Below are 18,578 nucleotides of genomic sequence, written 5' to 3'. Positions count from 1 at the left end.
TGTCCGACTCTTCGTGACCCCAGAGCACGCCAGGCACTCCTGTCTTCCACTGCCTCCTGCAGTTTGGTCAAACTCATGTTTTGGTAGCTTTGAGAACACTGTCCAACCATCTCGTCCTCTGTCGTCCCCTTCTCCTTCTGCCCTCCATCTTTCCCAACATCAGGGTCTTTTCCAGGGAGTCTTCTCTTCTCATGAGGTGGCCAAAGTATTGGAGCCTCAGCTTCAGGATCTGTCCTTCCAGTGAGCACTCAGGGCTGATTTCCTTAAGAATGGAGAGGTTTGATCTTCCAGTGAAGTTAACTCTTTATTCAAGGAAATAGCATATGACTCAGCAGAACTTCCCAGTTGGTCTTGCCTCTATGGAACAGTTGCCAGGACTGAAGGTCCCTGCCTTGCACCCTTGCTAATGCTCCTCCTCTCCCAGATGTTTCCCAAGCAGTGTCTATGCACCTCTGGCCTCTGTTCTGCCCTCCTCATTTTTCTACATGTTCTTAGAGACCAGCAGGAAGGGGAGATTGTCACAGCAGGAGAGGGAGACTCCCTGGATTCTTCTGCAGCCTCTTGACCCCCCTCCTCTGCTTCAGCCTCAAAGTCTGAACTGCTCCCTATCACAGGCTCTCCCTGCTCACTAAACCCGGTTGCCCCTTCAGTATCCGGTCCCTCCCCCCAATCTTTCCCCTCGGACTGGTCCTCAGCATCCCACCAGCAATTCCTTGGCTCTGAGCCTTCCTTCTCTGGAGTTTCCCTTGGGGGTTCCCCAGCTGATGCCCCCAACAACCCTTCTTTGTCTAGCCAGTGCATGACAGCATAAGGAAGATTCCTATGGTCACCTTTTCTGCTCATTTCTCCCCTTAGGCAATTGGATAGTGCCACACACCTCTAGGTATATTTTGAGAGAGAGAATCTGTATTGTTCATTCCAAAGGCCATTGGGACATTATGCAGTGAACAGTATGTTACCATAAAGCACCAATGCTGCAGCAAGCAAAGGCTCTAGCAGCTCAGCCAGCTGCTTGTGGCTGGAAAGCCAGACAGGATGTTTGTGACTGTTGCCATGGGAACAAAGGGGCAGTCCATTCTGTACTGAGCACCGGATGTTAGCTCAGTGTGTGTGTGTCATATGACCCGTACTGGATGTACTTGGGAGGAGTTTCTTCTTGCTGTTGTTGAGTGCAGACATGATTCTCTGTACTGATGTAAGAGGCAGAAATAAATGATGTAAATAGTTTTCTGTCTGCTTCTTTCCCCTCCCTGGGGACACCAAAGGGGAGAGAGGAAGAACGGTGTGTTCCTCTCATACATCTGAGAAGAATCGCCGGACCTCGCCTGCTTATCAGCAGAGGTTGGGAGACGCGGGGAGGTCGACAGGAATATCTGCCGGTGCCTACGCTGTGGCACATTCCTCTGACCCAGGCAGAATTCCAACAGTGGCAGCCTTCGGATGGTTGCGATTCATCGGACATCTGCATGAGAGGCTGGTGGATTGTCCTCCTCTGCTCCAAGGAGGAAGAAAAGCGTCTGAGAAATGCCAGAGGCTCCACAGACAGCTGGTGCAAAGAAGAAGTGTTTTCCAGAGCAACAAAGTTCAAGGTATGCTGCATTTCGGGCTAAAAGTGTGAACGCAGGAAGATTAATTCCCTGGTTCACGGAGCTGCGTTTCAAAGAAAACAAAAGCTCCGGGAGAAGAGGCCTGCAGCTTGAAGGCTGAAGCCTGCATTCCACAAATTTTTGTGGTAGATAAGATGTCTTATTGAAATGCATTGTTGCTAGGTAACGGTCCTGGAAAGTTACTGGCAAAGGGGCTGGACTCTGAGTGTAAGCCTGGGAAAGCGAAACAAAACCAGAGAATGTTTTGGCTACAAGGTTTACGAGCTCTTCGAAGGGACTTTTCAATAGCAGCCTGAGTTTAGCTGCCAGGTGCAAAAAGCACAAACAACTTGCAGTTTGCCTGCGTGAGAAAGAAAAAAAACAGCTGTTGGATTTTGCAGCTTGTTTGGAGGTGAAAGAGGCTTGGCTTCAAGATGGATGCCAAGAAAGGGGGAGGTTTGCCTTGCCCACCTCCCTTAACCAATGACAATTATTCATCTTGGTCTGTAAAGATGAAGGCCCTGCTGCAGAATCAGAGGCTTTTTGATGTAATTGAAAACCCCATCCCTGCAGCACCAACCAGAGGTTGGGAGTCACAGAATGTAAGGGCCAGGACTGCTATAATTCTGTGTGTCTCAGATGATCAGTTGGTGCATGTTCAGCATTTAGAAAATGCGAAAGAGGTATGGGACACGCTGCGTACAACGCATCAGAGAGATGCTGGTTCTTCAGCGTTGCTGTATTTTGAGAAATTGACCAATCTGAGACTTGCGCCTGATGGAGATGTTCAAGCGCACCTGACAGAAATGAAGTTTCTGCGTCAACAGATGGTGGAACGCAATTTCCGTCTTCAGGAGGAAGTGTTTTGCTTCATGATGATAAACAGCCTTAGCCGCACCTACAAGGTTGTTGCCAGTCAGCTTGGTTCCCTACCGGCCGCGCAGCTGACCGCGGAGAGAGTTTGTGCTGTGGTCCTGAATGAACACGACAGACTTGCTGCACTGGAAGAAAAAGACAGGGGGAGGGAAGAACAGAGTTCTAATTCCCCCACTGCTGATGCTACTGGAGAGCATGGAGTAGCATTGAGTGCTGTCCGATGCTACAATTGTGGACAGACTGGGCATCTACAGCGAAACTGTAAGAAGCCGCGCCAGTCAAGAGGAGCAAAGAGCAGCTCTACGAAGCCTCAGGCGTCAGGCAAAAGCCGTAGCAAGTGCCAGATGAAACCTGCAAAGGCTATGATGGCGAAAGGAACCACGCCAGACGTTGGGAACTCGTTCATAATTGACACGGGCGCAACGGTTCACATGTGCCCGCACAGAGGACTGTTTTCGACGTTGAAGAAGCAAAGCTTCACTGTGAAACAGGCCAACGGTCAGGAGTTGGAAGCGACTGGAATTGGGACTGTGTATCTTGAGAGTCTGAACTTGACTATAAATGATGTTTACCTGGTTCCAGAACTGAGATTTAATCTGCTGAGCGTGTCGCAGATTGCAAAGAAAGGACTGAAACTGTCCTATGATGCTAAAAGCTGCAAGATCTACAAAGATGGAGAACTGTTTCTTACTGCCAAAGAGAAAGATGGACTGTATTTGTTGACTTTTGATCAAAGTGATTACATGAAATGTAATTCTTCTGTTTCTAACAAAATCTCTCTTGCAGGTGTGACCAGTGTGAGCACCAGGAAGGTGACTAAGACCAAGAAGGTCGACAGAGCATTTCAGCGGGTGTATGCTGATGTGATTGGTCCTCTAGAACCATCTAGAGGCGGTGCACGATATTACCTTTTGTGTGTGGATTGTTTCACTAATTATTCTTGGGTTTATTTGATGGAGAAACCGCAAGAAACTTTAGAAAAGTTTCAGGAGTTTTGTGACAAGGTTAAAAGTATGCATGATGCTAACATTGATTGTCTTTTCACAGATCACAAGCAAGTTTTTCTGTTACAGAAGTTTCAGAAGTTCCTAGATGGAAAAGGGATAGACCACAAAGTGGCAGTTTCGCAAGAAGCGTGGAACAGGGGGGTTTGTGTAAAAGTGAACAAAGAATTGCAAAAGGGGATGAATGCGCAATTGCTGAGTTCACATTTGCCACATGAATATTGGGCCGAATCGCTAGCGTCCTATCTTCATGTGTGGCTGAGAAAAGTCTCAACAGAGTTGGGATGTTCTCCTTTTGAGAAGCTGTTCAATAGAAAACCTTCTGTTGCCTATTTTAAGGTTTTCGGGTCTCATGTGAAAACAGAAGCTCCAGGTGGAGTAAAGAATGCCAGAGGCATTTTTGTGGGTTATGAAAAGGGTCTCTACAGAGTAATTTTGTCTGAATCTGGTCAGGTGATTCTCACAAAGTTCCTAGAGAGTGCTCCAAAGCAAGAGCGGATAGTACAGACATTTCCCACAGGAAACGATTCTGATGATGATGATGATGATGAGTTTGATCTTATTGAATTCAGTAGTACTGATGATGACAGCGATAGCTCAGACAGCTCAGTTGTCACAGTCATTGAGAGGAAATCTCACATAATGACTAGACCCTCAGAAGAGGAGACTGAACCATTGATTAAGCTTAGTACTGGTTCTCCAGAGAGTTCAGAGGCTGAACCAGAAAGCAGAGAAGAGCAGCAACTTTTACGTAGGTCTGAGAGAGCAACGAAGGGTGTACCACCCAAGAGGTATTCAAAAGAGTTTGCTAACCTTGCATGTGTTGCTATTGTTAACAACTCAAAGCAGGTTAAAGCAGTGTCTAAGTCAGAGACAAAGACACAACAGAGAGTAGCTAGCCAAGGTAATGCAGAAGCACTCATTCCTTGGAAGCCAGACAACCAGAGAGGTACATTGGTTAAACCAGTGGCGGGTAGTTCCAAGGGTGGAACTGAAACAACAGGGGAATGTTATAAATATAACAACTGTTTGTTTTCTTCTCTGGATGACGCTTTGCTCGCAGCACACATTGATACTTTAGGGGGAGTATGTTACCATAAAGCACCAATGCTGCAGCAAGCAAAGGCTCTAGCAGCTCAGCCAGCTGCTTGTGGCTGGAAAGCCAGACAGGATGTTTGTGACTGTTGCCATGGGAACAAAGGGGCAGTCCATTCTGTACTGAGCACCGGATGTTAGCTCAGTGTGTGTGTGTCATATGACCCGTACTGGATGTACTTGGGAGGAGTTTCTTCTTGCTGTTGTTGAGTGCAGACATGATTCTCTGTACTGATGTAAGAGGCAGAAATAAATGATGTAAATAGTTTTCTGTCTGCTTCTTTCCCCTCCCTGGGGACACCAAAGGGGAGAGAGGAAGAACGGTGTGTTCCTCTCATACATCTGAGAAGAATCGCCGGACCTCGCCTGCTTATCAGCAGAGGTTGGGAGACGCGGGGAGGTCGACAGGAATATCTGCCGGTGCCTACGCTGTGGCACATTCCTCTGACCCAGGCAGAATTCCAACAGTGAACAGCACATTAAGAGGGGAAAAAAGAAAAAAAACCAAAAAAAAAAACCATTTGTGTATAACATGGGAGGGCATTCCAGGAGGTGGAGGAGGAAATGTGTCTTGTCAATCATCTGCCCTTTGGGTGGCCTCTTAGAAATCACCGAAAAGGAGGACCCATTTGCATACAATTTGTGTGTGTGAATATTTATACATGGATGCCAGTTTGGAAATAATTACTATAATTTAAAAAGAAAGGCTAGACCTTTGAGTATTTTCACACCACCTATTTCCTCAGCCTCGAGATAATGCGCTACAGTTGAAGCAACATCAGTATTAAAATCACTGTGCAGAATAAAACTCAGCAGATAACCGAGGCAGAGTTGAAATAAGATAAAATAAAATAACCTGTGGGGAGTAAGCTCCAGGAAAAGCCTGGGCAGACAAATGTGACATTAATATGTGCCGGAGTGTCATTTGTGCCAGCGCTCAATAAGTTTAGAGGTCATTGCATCATAGTAGAGAAGTCTGAGATCAGGTGAGCTGTTAAAAAATAAACGTAAAGGACCCCTGAACTGTGAAGTCCAGTCAAAGGCATTTTTGGGGTTGTGGTGAGGTGGCGCTGTGGTCTAAGCCACTGAGCCTCTTGGGCTTGCCAATCGTAAGGTCGGCGGTTCAAATCCCCATGATGGAGTGAGCTCCCGTTGCTCTGTCCCAGCTCCTGCCAACCTAGCAGTTCGAAAGCACACCAGTGCAAGTAGATAAATAGGTACTGCTGTGGCAGGAAGGTAAACGGTGTTTCCGTGTGCACTTGTTTCCGTCATGGTGTCCCATTGCACTAGAAGCGGTTTAGTCATACTGGCCACATGACCCGAAAAGCTGTCTGTGGACAAATGCCGGTGAGCTGAGCATGCATTCAGCCTGCTTCCCAGTCCTGCTAACTTGAAAATGGATTCCAGGTCCATAAGAATGAATAGGTCCCTTGCCATGAACTTCAATGGAATGTGAATTTCACCAGTTTGTCTCCGTTGGTGGCCATATCTGCATTTTATGGTAATGAACACCATTATTCAGCTGTGCACTGTATGAATACGCCTTTCCTTTTGTATGTCCTTGTTCTCCCACCAATCAGCTTCATTGATGACCCTGGTTTCTAGCATTCATTAGAGGTTTTGAAGCAGAAGGTTGGACGGCCATCTGTCATGGATGCTTTGGTTGAGATTCCTGCACTGCAGGGGGCTGGACGAGATGACCTTCAAGGTCCCTCCCAACTCTACAGTTCTATGATGGGCTGCTTCAAGTCCCCTGATTCTCCCTTCTGAAGGTTCTTTCTCTCAGAACAGACAGGACTAGGGATGGATGAATCTGCCAGTCTTGGTTTCTCTCTGTTTCTCATTCTTCCCATCTTGAATTTAGTTTTCCACATCGCTGCATCAGTTTACAATACAAGAAAGTCCTAGTGGAAATTCATCCACATTTGAGGGTGAACTTCTACTATGCACATTTTTATATCTAATTTTCCCCAATATGCACATTTTTTGCAAATCCAGTGTTCCCAATAGAACACATTATAGGAGCCATAGTTGTAGGGGAAGTAACAGGTAAGGCAGACTGTACTCTGTTTTCCTAGCTGGGAGTACTGTTATTATAATTTCTGTACTTAGAGAAGTGTCCCACTTCCCACAGCCTACCTGCTGTGGTTCATCCTTCCCAGTGCTTTTTTTCGGGGGGGGGGGATGCAAGGGTACACATACTCCTAAACATTTTGTACTTTTGTCCATTTACTGTATTTATTTTTCAGGATTTGAACTATAAAATGGTGATTTTTCTTGAGTCAAAACATTTAAAAAAAGAAAAGATAAAAGAAAAAAAATCCTTCCCGTCCTTCACTTTGCGGAGTTTGGAACATTCCAATAGCGAGTACTGAAAGCTGGGGGTTTTTAAAGCTTATTTTTACATTTGGAAGGACTTGTGGTTGGTCTTCTTCTGTGGCACATTGGCTACACACAGGCCAGTGGTTTATTAGGCAAATAATGTGCACTGTGCCCATCCACGCTCTTCTTGTTTCTCCCCTCTTCCTCTCCTCATGTACCCAGTAAGATATCATGGTTTGTTTCTCGCAGTTTCCCATGATGTCCCAACTGGGAAACTGCTGTTTAAGGACTTTGTATGAAGCAGGTTATTAAACCAGGACCAGACTGGTTTTTTGTTTGTGTTTTAAATAAATGGTTGCTTGATATTTTGGTTGGTAAGCAGTGCTTAAACCACAGTTTCCTGCTTCAGACTTCACAGGACACTGTGTTTTTACAAACCTTAATATATTCCTCAAGAGAGAAGGAGAAGCGTGAAAAAGGAGCATGTGGGCACAAGCGCTATACTCGGTTTGAGATTGTTACATCTCCACCAGGCCATAAAGACCTGAATGAGACCTCTATGAGAACCATAATGCAGGATCCAGCATATGGACAGGCTGGTACAACTCGTGAGGAGCATATCCCATCAGCTATGTACAGTGTTTTCTCGGGGGGGGGCACGCATACCCCTAAACATTTTGTGAATCTAACAGGAGAAGTTTCTTCTCTAGCACAGTGAATCGTCAGTTCCGTTCCTCCCCCCAATGGCGGCCCCCTTTCCTTTTCATGGTGTTTCTTGAGTCTCAGACAGAAGCGAGCGTTTATGTTGATTTTCTTGAGTCAAAATGAGAGTACCCCTAAACATATTTTGGAGGGGCGGGGGGGGGGGGAAGCACTGGCTATGTAAAGTGGCACACAAAGAGCTCGATATTTCTGCTATCTGACAGAGTGGTGCCAAAATTAAGCTCCGGTCATGCCATAACTCATGGCTGGTCGGTTGCATTTGGTGCTATGGGTCACAAATTGCACAGATCTGCATACATGTGTAGCTTCATGAATCAAAACACGAAGCTGTGATTCCTGCATCGCAGGGCCTTGGACTACTCTATGATTCTATGTGGTCAGAGATGTACCTGTATTAAGAAGGAACATCTTCTGTCTTATGACCAGCTTGGTTGTTGTTTCCTGCTAGCGTTTCTGTTAGTATAGTTAATTCTGAGGCTTGCCAAGTGAGACCAGGATTTATTTCAGCGTACTTTTGAAAAAATGAAAAAGGGTTGATGGCAGCAAGTAGGCATTTTTCTAATGCCTTACTGACCTTGAAATGTAAAACACAAAACTAGAGCCAGAATGAAAAGATTTATGCCACGTATTCCAGCCGGATGCGAGAATTCCGGCCAAGACAGCCCAAGGTTTGGCTTTTGTTAATGGAACTGTGATTCGTTCCTCTGGGTACCACGGCTGGAGATGGATTTTGGAAATGTTTCAGTGAAAAGCTCCGAAGATAATCAAGGGCCTATATGTCAAATAAGGTTAAGGGGAAAGGGCTGAGATGAGATAAGGACGGGAGCTGAGACTGTTCATGGTACTGTGTGTGGTTACGCATTTTCAGTAGTGTAAAGGCATGTTTCCCCTTTATCGGGGGAATTTGTACAAACGTTTGCTTATGCACACATGTTGCAAACTCTTCCACACTCCCCATTGTCCTCACTAGTCCTCAGCGATGCAATAATGGTGATGCCATTGGGAGTGGCTTTTAGGAAATTTGGTACACGGATGACACCCAGCTCTGAAACATCTGAATCAAGGGAGGCTGTGCAAGCCCAAAACTGGTGTCTGCACTTAATGATGGGCTGGATGAGGACCAGTAAACGGACTCTGAATCCTGGCAAGAGAAAGATGCTTTTTAATAGAGACCCATATGACCTCTGGGGCTGGAAGTGCCATTCGCCAGCTTTGGTTGGCAAGCCAGCTGTAGCTGTTTCTGGATCAGGATACTGGACCACTGTCTTCCATGCACTGATAACTATAGGGATGTGTATAGATGCTAGGTGATGATATATTTATTAGATATTCTCCTTCCTTCCTCACATTTTTGAGTTTAGTGGAGTGCACCCACTTTCAGCTTAGAAGAAAGCTTAGATAGGCTGGTTTCAGCCTTTTTGTTTAAGTCTAGGATGCCTTAAGGGAGGTTGGATTCTCCTGGTTTTTCCAGCCCCCCCCCCCTTAAAACAATAATTACACAAGCAGTCTACTAAAAGTTAAAAATAACATTTACTCACTCTGTGTTGCAGAATAACAGATACAGCTGCTTTGTTCAGGCAGGCTTAAAATAGTAATTTGCTTACAAAGTCTAGCTTAAGACAGAGTCTCAACGGTACCTCAGACTTAGCAGTTGTTCTCACATTTCTGGCTTGGTGATGAGATGAAGAGGTAAGACTGAACACAGGCAAAAGTGGATGTTCTCAGGCAGGTGAGGGGAATATATAAAAAGGTAAAAGGTCAAGGTAAAGGACCCCTGGACAGTTAAGTTCGGTCAAAGGCGACTCTGGGGTTCCGGCGCTCATCTCGCTTTCAGGCCACAGGCGTTTGTCCACAGACAGCTTTCCGGGTCATGTGGCCAGCATGACTAAACTGTTTCTGGGGCAACTGGACACCGTGACGGAAATCAGAGCGCGTGGAAATTCCGTTTACCTTCCTGCCTCAGCGGTACCTACTTATCTACTTGCACTGTTCATTGAATCATAAGTCATAGACTTCCCAGGGGTATCTGACATGCCACTGCGAGAACAGGTTGCTGGAATTGATGGACTCAGTCCAATTTGGGTTGGTTTGGATTAGGTTTGCATGTTCTTATCAGTGGCATGCAGTCAGTGGACTAGGCTAGTCCTTTAAACATTCCTGGTAAATTTGAGTATTAAAGTATTAGAGCCTGGCTCCTCCTCCCCAAATCCCGGGAAACTTATGTCCGGCTTAGGGAGGGAGGCACGATGCTAACGCATGCAACATTGGCACACCTTGACTGTTCCCCTACGAAAAATTTCACTCCATGCCACTGTTTCTTATCCAGGGAATCAGGTGGGAGTGCTATTCCCGAGGAAATGTGCCACTGCTATAAAACAGACTGAGTATTGTTAAAGGCACCCCTTTACTCTTGAGGTGCTTCCTTCTCAAAGCAAAAGGTTCGCCATGTAGAGCTTCCGATTCAGCTGTAAGTTCTGGGCCCAGAGGGCAGCAGAAACCACGTTATGAATCAATGTCAAGATACACATTAGCTGAATGGATAACCGCTCTGTGGACTTTAACCTGTGCACTTGAGGGCACCATGGTTTATCTAAGCAAGGCCCCGAGGCTTCCTTCTTTCAATGCTGAAATCTCAACAGGTGCTGCGTTTTGCATTTCTGCACCACTCTTTCCACCGAGGCTCCAAGCTGGAGAAGGGATTTCGCGAAAGGAGGGCAGGGAGGGGGCAATGGATGTGGAACCCTTTCAATGTGCTACAAGCTGCCCATCTAATCTCGCCCACTCGCTTAGCACCTGCAGTGATCATCTCAATGAATCAAACAAGCCAAGAGTCTGGGGCCACATTACCGGGCTGACAAATGGGAATGGCTGCCGGCTGCCAAGAGGCCATCTGCGGCTGTCAAATGTGTGTGCTTATGGCTCAAAGCCCAGTCGAGGCTTGGCCTGCATTGAGGGAAATGTCCCATTGTGATACAAAAGCCTGCACTATTTTCTTTCTTTCTTTCTTTCCTTCCCCACCCCCACCCCACCTTCTGCATGCAAAGACAGAAGCGCAGAAATCGAAAAGCCAGTTTCTGAAAGTATTGAATACGATCCCTCATGAAGAATCCCTTATAGAATCATAGACCTGGAGGGAACCCAAATGGTCATTTGGTCCAGCCCCCTGCAACTCATGAGCTTGCAGCAGACAATGGGTCCATTTTCACATGCTAACATAATGTTTTGAAAACATTATGTGGGTTCACCTTTAAATGCAAATTGAACCAACTTTCTCCCTGGTCCCTGCTGCTTGAAGCCCACTGGGGCTTGCATCTTTCAGTTCCCCAAGTGCTCAGCTTCCTCAGGCCAGCATGAATAGTGGGTAAAGTCGCATCAACTGAATTTGGGGTTGCACGTGGCAAATTGAGCTGTACCTGTCATGGGCCCTCTGCCCTGCCCCTCAAAGCCCCACATAGCGTTCTCTCGCTCTCTGTCTCTTGAGATCAATTCCACATGTGGATTCAGTATAGTGCCATGGCTGAAATTTCTCCTGCATTTTCCATTCTTCATCAATTTAATGAGAGAATCAATTGCCTTGGGAAAACTATCAAAGAGAAGAGAAAATGTCTTTCAAACTCACATGGACTGAGGTGCCAGGATTTTGTTGCAGTTACTTCTGTGGTGGCCGAGGGAATTTTTTGTGACTGCCCTTTCTTTCTTTCTTTCTTTCTTTCTTTCTTTCTTTCTTTCTGCAAATCATCTTGCTAGTGCTTACCAGGCTCTGCAGCCTTCCTGGGTGCTTGCCTTTCATCTGAAGCCCAGCAGATTACATCATGAGATCACCCTTCCCATGGAGCCTTTTCGAATCACGAAATACAGGCAGCAGCGGAGGCTGCAGGGTGCTGGGAAAAGGCTTGCAGGAAAAGCACAGGCACCAGGCAAGCTATCAACCCTGCACACACTGAATTTCTAAAGAAATTCTAAACTGTGCTGGGAAGGAGGCAGAACAAATAGAAGCTTGTTTTGCAGGGGAAGAACGCTTTTTTAAAAATGGAGGAGAGATTTTGGCACAGCACTAATCCAATGACATCATGGGGAATGCAACAGTAGGAGCTCCTGCTCCCAAATCTTCTCCTGCTACCTACATCCCTTCACAGTCACCTGGTATTACCTGAGTGGTGGCAAGCAGCAAAAAAATCTGCTTTGTCCCAGGTTAAAGCATTTGCCCATGTACCCTAGTAATGTCTACTCTGACTGGCAGCGCATCTCCAGGATCTCTGGCAGACGTCCCTTTCCCATCACTTGCTGAAGAAGCCAAAAAATGACTCCAAGGGAAAGTAGACACACTCTACCACCAGAACAATCTCCCTTCCTCCTAGGCAGCCGGCAGGCTACCTGAGGCTCATAATAAGGATTAAGGTGCCCTGGGAAAAGAACCTTTCCCAGGGACCCCATCACCTGGAACAGCTGCCACTGCAGCATTCAAGGTGTCAAGGAAGGTGGTACACAACTTTGTATTGTATTCCTAGAACTGTGAGGAGCAGGGCTGGAGATCATTTTGTAAAAGAGTCGAGTAATATGAGATGGATGAATTCATGCCCTGCACTTGGCAGTTATGAATTTTGCCAGTTAGGAAACTTTTGCTCCCGTCTTAGCTCAACCCATCTCAAATCTCCCTCTTCATGTCTCGGGGATGAGCCTGGCTTTGTGTCTCTTTGTGTTCCCAGATTTTGGCACTACGGCTTCAATATGCTACTCATCCGAAGCTGTTCCATATTGTTCTGAATGCTCTCTGTGGCACTTGGCCATCATGGCATTGTCAATTCACTGGGGGCTGAGGGAGTCTTGCAATCCTGGCTGTCTGCAACCCGGGAAATGATAATTCATACCGTTTTGGTGGCTTTTCATTCATGCCTATGGATTCCACGTACAGTATTATGCCAAACAAGCAGGGAAGCAAGGATCTGTTGTCCCCTGCTGGCATATTTTAATCCCAGGGCACAATCTGGGTTCCACTTGGTTGGTGTATCCTTTATTTTATTTTTATTTTTCTGTGGAGAGACTCGATAACTTCTTGAAATGTCTGCCCTACACAGTAACCCTCCCCACCCCCAACCAATCCCTTCCCAAGATGTGCAGTTCAATCGCCTTGATATATGAGTCATTTAGCGGCAAGCCAGATTGATTTTGCTCTCTCGGGTTTCCTTCACTGGGAGAGATGGTGGCGTTTTGCTGCGAAGAGGCAGCATGTTGACCCTGTTGTTTGTTTTCTTCAGCCCCGGGCATACGGATAGCTCATAAAAGAAACAGAGATTAATGTGATGGGGAACGCTCTAACAATGACCAAAGGAGAGGAAGGCGGTGGGAAGATGAGAAGGGCAGTGATAGGTCAATGCATGGGAACAATTCACTTAGGGACACAGAAAGCTGCCTTACCCTGAGCCCATCTAGGTCAGTATTGTCTGCACTAACTGGCAGCACCTCGCCAAGGTTGATCGAGAGTATGGAAACTAAGCCTTATGAGGAACGGTTGAAGGAACTGGATATGTTTAGCCTGGAAAAGAGGAGACTGAGAGGAGATGGGATAGCCATCTTCAGATATCTGAAGGGCTGTCACATGAAAGACAAACAAGCTTGTTTCCTCTTGCTCTATAGGGTAGGACTCAAACCAATGGCTTCAAACTGCAAGAAAGGAGATTTTGACTAAACTTCAGAAAAAAATGTTCTGACATTAAGAGCTATTCAACAGAAGAAGAAGAAGAGTTTGGATTTGCTATCCCGCTTTATCACTACCCGAAGGAGTCTCAAAGTGGCTAACATTCTCCTTTACCTTCCTCCCCCACAACAAACACTCTGTGAGGTGAGTGGGGCTGAGAGACTTCAGAGAAGTGTGACTAGCCCAAGGTCACCCAGCAGCTGCATGTGGAGGAGCGGAGACACGAACCCGGTTCACCAGATTACGGGTCTACTGCTCTTAACCACTACACCGCTGGCTCCACAGTGGAACAGTCTCCCTTGAGAGGTTGTGGACTCTCCTTTCTTGGTGGTTTTTAAGCAGAAGTTGGATGGCCACCTGTCATGGATGCTTTAGCTGAGTTTCCTGCATTGCAGGGTGTTGGACTAGATGACCCTTGGGGTCCCTTCCAACTCTACCATTCTTTGATTGTATGTCTGGACATGGCAGGGAAACTTTTGCATGCAAAGCAGATCCTACAGCCATCATGGTAGTTGGACTAGCTGTTGACTAGGGTTCTGCTGGTACCAGTAGCTCTTGCCTAGGAGGAGAGCAGCTGGAATGACATAAAAGTAAAGCCCAGCCGGAAGTAGCAGTACATGTCCCTGCAACGTGAGACTCAAGAAGCATCTTTAGTGTCATCCACCAAGAACGGTCTTCCTCGAGGACAAATTAGCCCTGTATATCCTTTGACATTTTGTCATTTGTGTAGAACCATCGGAGACACCAACGGGAGCCCATGCCTGCAGACTTTGCTTTTATTAGGTCATGGCATTATTTCAGTTTGTCTTTGCGTCCTCAACAAAGCAAAGAGCCGATTCAGGATGACAAAGGGGAGAGCAGTCTTCATGCTCCGTTCTGAAAACGCTGTCATGGCCGGTCAGTTCTGCATGGCCTCAACAGCCGCGGAGGAAGCGCAGCTCTTCATTCCTATTCAGGCTTCCTTCTGATATGGCAAAACAATACGTATCTGTCGTCCGGATCTGACCCTTGCAACTTTCCCCAGCCCATGCCCCTCCCTGGCCCTGCCTCCCCCGTGGGTGTTTTTTCCTGACCCTTGGGTTTTTGAAAACACCTCATTTGCCTTCCTGGATGGAGGATACAGCAGGGAGTTGGAGTCTGTGCAGAAAGTACCTTGAATGATTTCTGCGCCTCTACTGCGGTCAAGGAGGGCTGTATTCCAGGAATATTCATGCCCCGGAACCGTGCTTGCTTTGATGTTTGCTATGGCTGGCTTCCCTCAGCTATCACTTCTCTCTGGCAACCCCCTAACCCAATTCGTACTTCAGAAAGTGGCATTTGGTTAGGATGTAGCAGGAGGGAAAGTGAGACAGCTTTGGGGGCAGCAGTTGGCAGAAGGAAGAGAACGTGATAAGTGATTGCTGCCCAGTGGGCCACAAGGAGAAGGAGACGACAGAGGACAAGATGGTTGGACAGTGTTCTCGAAGCTACAAACATGAGTCTGACCAAACTGCGGGAGGCAGTGGAAGACAAGAGTGCCTGGCATGCTCTGGTCCATGGGGTCACAAAGAGTCGGACACGACTAAACGACTAAACAACAACAACAGCCCAGTGCGTCAGATTGTTATCTGCCCCCACTGTCATGAGCTTCACGATCCCAACTGGCTAGGGGCTGAGAAGCCAGATTTATTGATTTTTGCTTATTTGTTGTATTTCTAGCCCACCTTTTCCTCCAAGGATATCATGATGGCGTACCTGGTTCTCACCTTCCCTAGCTAATCCACAGAACATCCCTGCGAGGTAGGTTAGGCTGAGAAGCAGTGACAGGTCCAAGGTCACCCAGTGAGCTTTCTGGCTGAGTGGAGATTTGAGCTCTGGTCTATTGCAGATATTGATGTTGTGCAGCTTGAAGCGACTGGGTGCATGAAAAACTGACTCTAGACATTGTCTAGACCGATCAGATTGTTCAAAACTTTACTTGCAGAACTTTCTTCAGAACAGAACAAAAGCATCAGAAACACATCCAAATAACTCCATACAATATCTCATGCTGTCCAGCACAGGCTCAGCATCTTAGAAATAAAAGATAATTCCAAACAGACCTAGAATCAAAGGTCTCTCTCTCTCCTTAAAGCCACCATTTTGCCTGGAGCGCTTTTCTCCCCTTCAAGAGAGTTTCTTTTACACATCTTAACTCCCACAGACGCTGAGGAAAAAGACCGAAGTCTCCACCCTTCCAAGATGGTGAATTTGCAATTCAATACCTCTCATGTGATCTAAAGTTAAAACACTACGTCAGAGCTACCAGGGAACAATAGCAGTTAATTACCAACTCATTAAGGAACTCAGAGAGCTCTTAATATAGCTCCATGGAAAATCCACACATTACAGTAATAAACATTCAGGCATTCTCCATTTCAGTGCCAATTAAACAACTATACTTAAAATAGTCTCCCAGGTCCTAGTCCTGCACTTCAACCACTATACCACACTGGCTCTCAAAAATATGTTTTTGCTCAGATGAGGAAGCTGGAAGGCACAGGGGATGCTGGTGGCAGAGAGCGGCTCAAACAGAAGACTGGGGCACCCATCCCCTGGCCCATATGGGCCAGGTAAGGGGAGAAGACAATCCCACTTCCCAGCCATCATGCCCCATCCATGGAATGTTCCTTAGCAACAAGACAACCCACCCCTGTCAATCACCTGGCACCATTATGACATCAGATGATTGACAGCTGGGTTGCCCCACCCAGTGGTCATAGTCCCTTGCACAGCACTTTGCAAACGGTGTGCTCAGTGCTTCCCAAGCACAGGGCGAGCAATGCTGCTCTCTGCAAGGAACAGCTGCACCATTCAGTTCTCCATGGGGATTTTGGTCTTGCAGCCAATCCAACAGGCCTGAAGTCACCCTTCGTCAGTTGACGGGCAGTGAATTTGACTTCTTTCCACAGCGCTAAGCTGGCTGATCAGGTTAACCACAGGGGAACTTGGTTGTGCAGCCAATCCAGCCACATCTCAAAATCAGCTGGGTAGCTCAGTTGGTTAGAGCATGGTGCAGACCACACCAAGGTTGCAGGTTCGATCCCTGTATGCGACAGCTGCACATTCCTGCATTGCAGGGGTTGGACTCAATGACTCTTTGGGTCTCTTCCAACCATACAATTCTGTGATTCTATGACTACGGGGCAGGTAGAGATTTTATAGGATTTCATAGAATCACAAATGAAGAATCCCTAGCAGATGGCCACCCAACTTCTGTTTACTAACCTTCAGTGACGTGACTATGGTGACAGGTCTAGGGCCAGTAGGTGTCAGAACAGCCACTTCTCTGACGGGAAGCGAAAACGCAGACACAGAGGGAGAAGAGATAAGCAGGGAGAAATTCCATGGGAAGGGGGAAGAAGCAGAGAGCTGCAGTAATTTGATCTCTGGACACAAGAGAAAACGAAAGGGAGGCCCAGAGTGAAGGAATGCAATTTGAAAGCTGTGATAATGACACAAAGGAAGAAGAAGGAGAAATGGGGGGGGGGGGGTAAGAATCGCTCCAAACTTGTAGATTAACAAGGCTAGCTGAAAAATGCAGGAAGGGGGGAAAGAGAAGGTGGGGGCTTCCTTGTTGGGGACGGAAGAGGAGGAGCACAGTTTCAGCAACTGGATACTCGAGTGAGGACTAATGGAACTTTGCTCCTCTGGAGCTGAATCCTAGACCAATAGGATCCAGAATGCAGCAGTCTGATTGCCCCGCAGCAGCCACCCAATCCAGCTCCAGGTGGATGTGAATCAGTAACCTGATTGGCCTGCAGGAGCAGCCAATCAGGCTCCTGGAGGAGGTGAATCCGCAACCTGATTGGCCTACAGGAGCAGCCTGGAATTAGCCAATCTTGCAGGGCCCATTGTGTAAATAATGTATATATAGCTAGACGTTTTGGGGAAAGTTTCATTCATTACTACTACGAGCTGAATAAAGAGCATGAAATTGTAAATTGACCAATAAATCTGGAATAATTAACTGCCGGAGTCGAGTCGTAGGGGGGGTGGGGAGACACCAACCTGACAGTAGGTGTGGTTTGGGGGGAAACAGCCTTGTGGGTTGAAGTGGGACCCATGCCAGATTCTATGGGCTGGAGTTTCCCAATCCCTGGTTTGTTTTATACATACCACTTGATTGAGTACATCACATCGCAGCTGAACTGGGCCCCCAAATGTAACTGTATTGGTTCACAGTTTATTAAATCCACTGTTCTGGGGGAGGAAGAACAGCTTCGGTCTTCTTTCTGTCTCTCCCCCCTCCTCCCAACTTTTGCTAAGTTGTTACTGAAAAATAATGAGAATGCTGTAAAGCTGTAATATTTGTAATTATGTGCAATAACATCTGTTTATTGCCACTTGCACAACTGATTTAATTATTATAGAAAAACCATTCCCCGTTTAGCATTACATGATTCATAGTTAATTACTGCCATTGCAGATAGAATTTCTTTTAACGTTATTATTCCTCCAGGATGACTAAATAATCTCTCCCTGCTTTCTAAGGGGCACAACCCTAGTCTGACATTGCAAGGTGGATTTGAGCGATTTCCTTTTTCTTCACCTGATACAAATTTGCATAGGAGGGCATCGTTCTGGGGAAAAGCCGAATGCATAATACTGGCAAGGTGGGCGAAAAGCATAACTTTATTTTATTATTTACACATTTACTGATTTAATTGCATTTATACCCCACCCTTTTCTCCAATGAGCTCAAGGTGGTGAACTGAAAGACAGCGACTGGCCAAAGGTCACCCAGTGGGGATTTGAACCCTGATCTCCCAGGTCCTAGCCTGATACCCTATAACCGGGTAATTAAGGAATTTATACCCCACCTGTAATATATCCAGTAGAAGTTCTTTGTTGGTGTGGGTGTCCTATGAACACAGAAACACTTCAAAAGAAACGAGTGGAAAATCAGAAAAAACAGTATCACATGAACATCAGACGAATGCCGTTGTGTAGTTTTGATGAATACTTCCTGCCACAGAGGCAAATGAAGCAACCTTTGCAGTTATTTTCCTGTCTCTGATAGCAAGCAAAACCTCAATTTTGTTGCTGTTGGTTTGATCAATGGCTTCTGCCAATGAGAAGTTGGACCGGATATTTATGTCATCTACTTGTAAATGGGACGACGAAACGAAGCATGAGAAATGTCGTCCCCTGCATCGTCACCAACACATACAATCAATGTCTCTGATTAAATGGACCGCGCTCCGTCCTAATTCAGCCATCCAGAACCAGAGAAGGCAGCAGCTGGAACCTGCGGAT

General features: G+C 46.5%; 1 protein-coding gene and 1 long non-coding RNA gene across 6 annotated transcripts in view; one reads left to right on the top strand and one right to left on the bottom strand.

Annotated features, from left to right (window-relative positions):
• LOC308475404 overlaps window positions 1–18,578 on the bottom strand; it is a 222,904-nt gene that overhangs the window by 94,659 nt on the left and 109,667 nt on the right. The window lies entirely within an intron of this gene.
• Window positions 1–18,578, top strand: part of GRM5 (glutamate metabotropic receptor 5) — a 257,435-nt gene that overhangs the window by 129,865 nt on the left and 108,992 nt on the right. The window lies entirely within an intron of this gene.

This window comes from Podarcis pityusensis (assembly GCF_964106645.2).
Source record: "Podarcis pityusensis genome assembly, chromosome: 4".
In the NCBI taxonomy this organism is placed as follows: domain Eukaryota; kingdom Metazoa; phylum Chordata; class Lepidosauria; order Squamata; family Lacertidae; genus Podarcis; species Podarcis pityusensis.
Note: the sequence above shows the minus strand (reverse complement) of the source record. Positions and strands in the feature narration are given on the sequence as shown.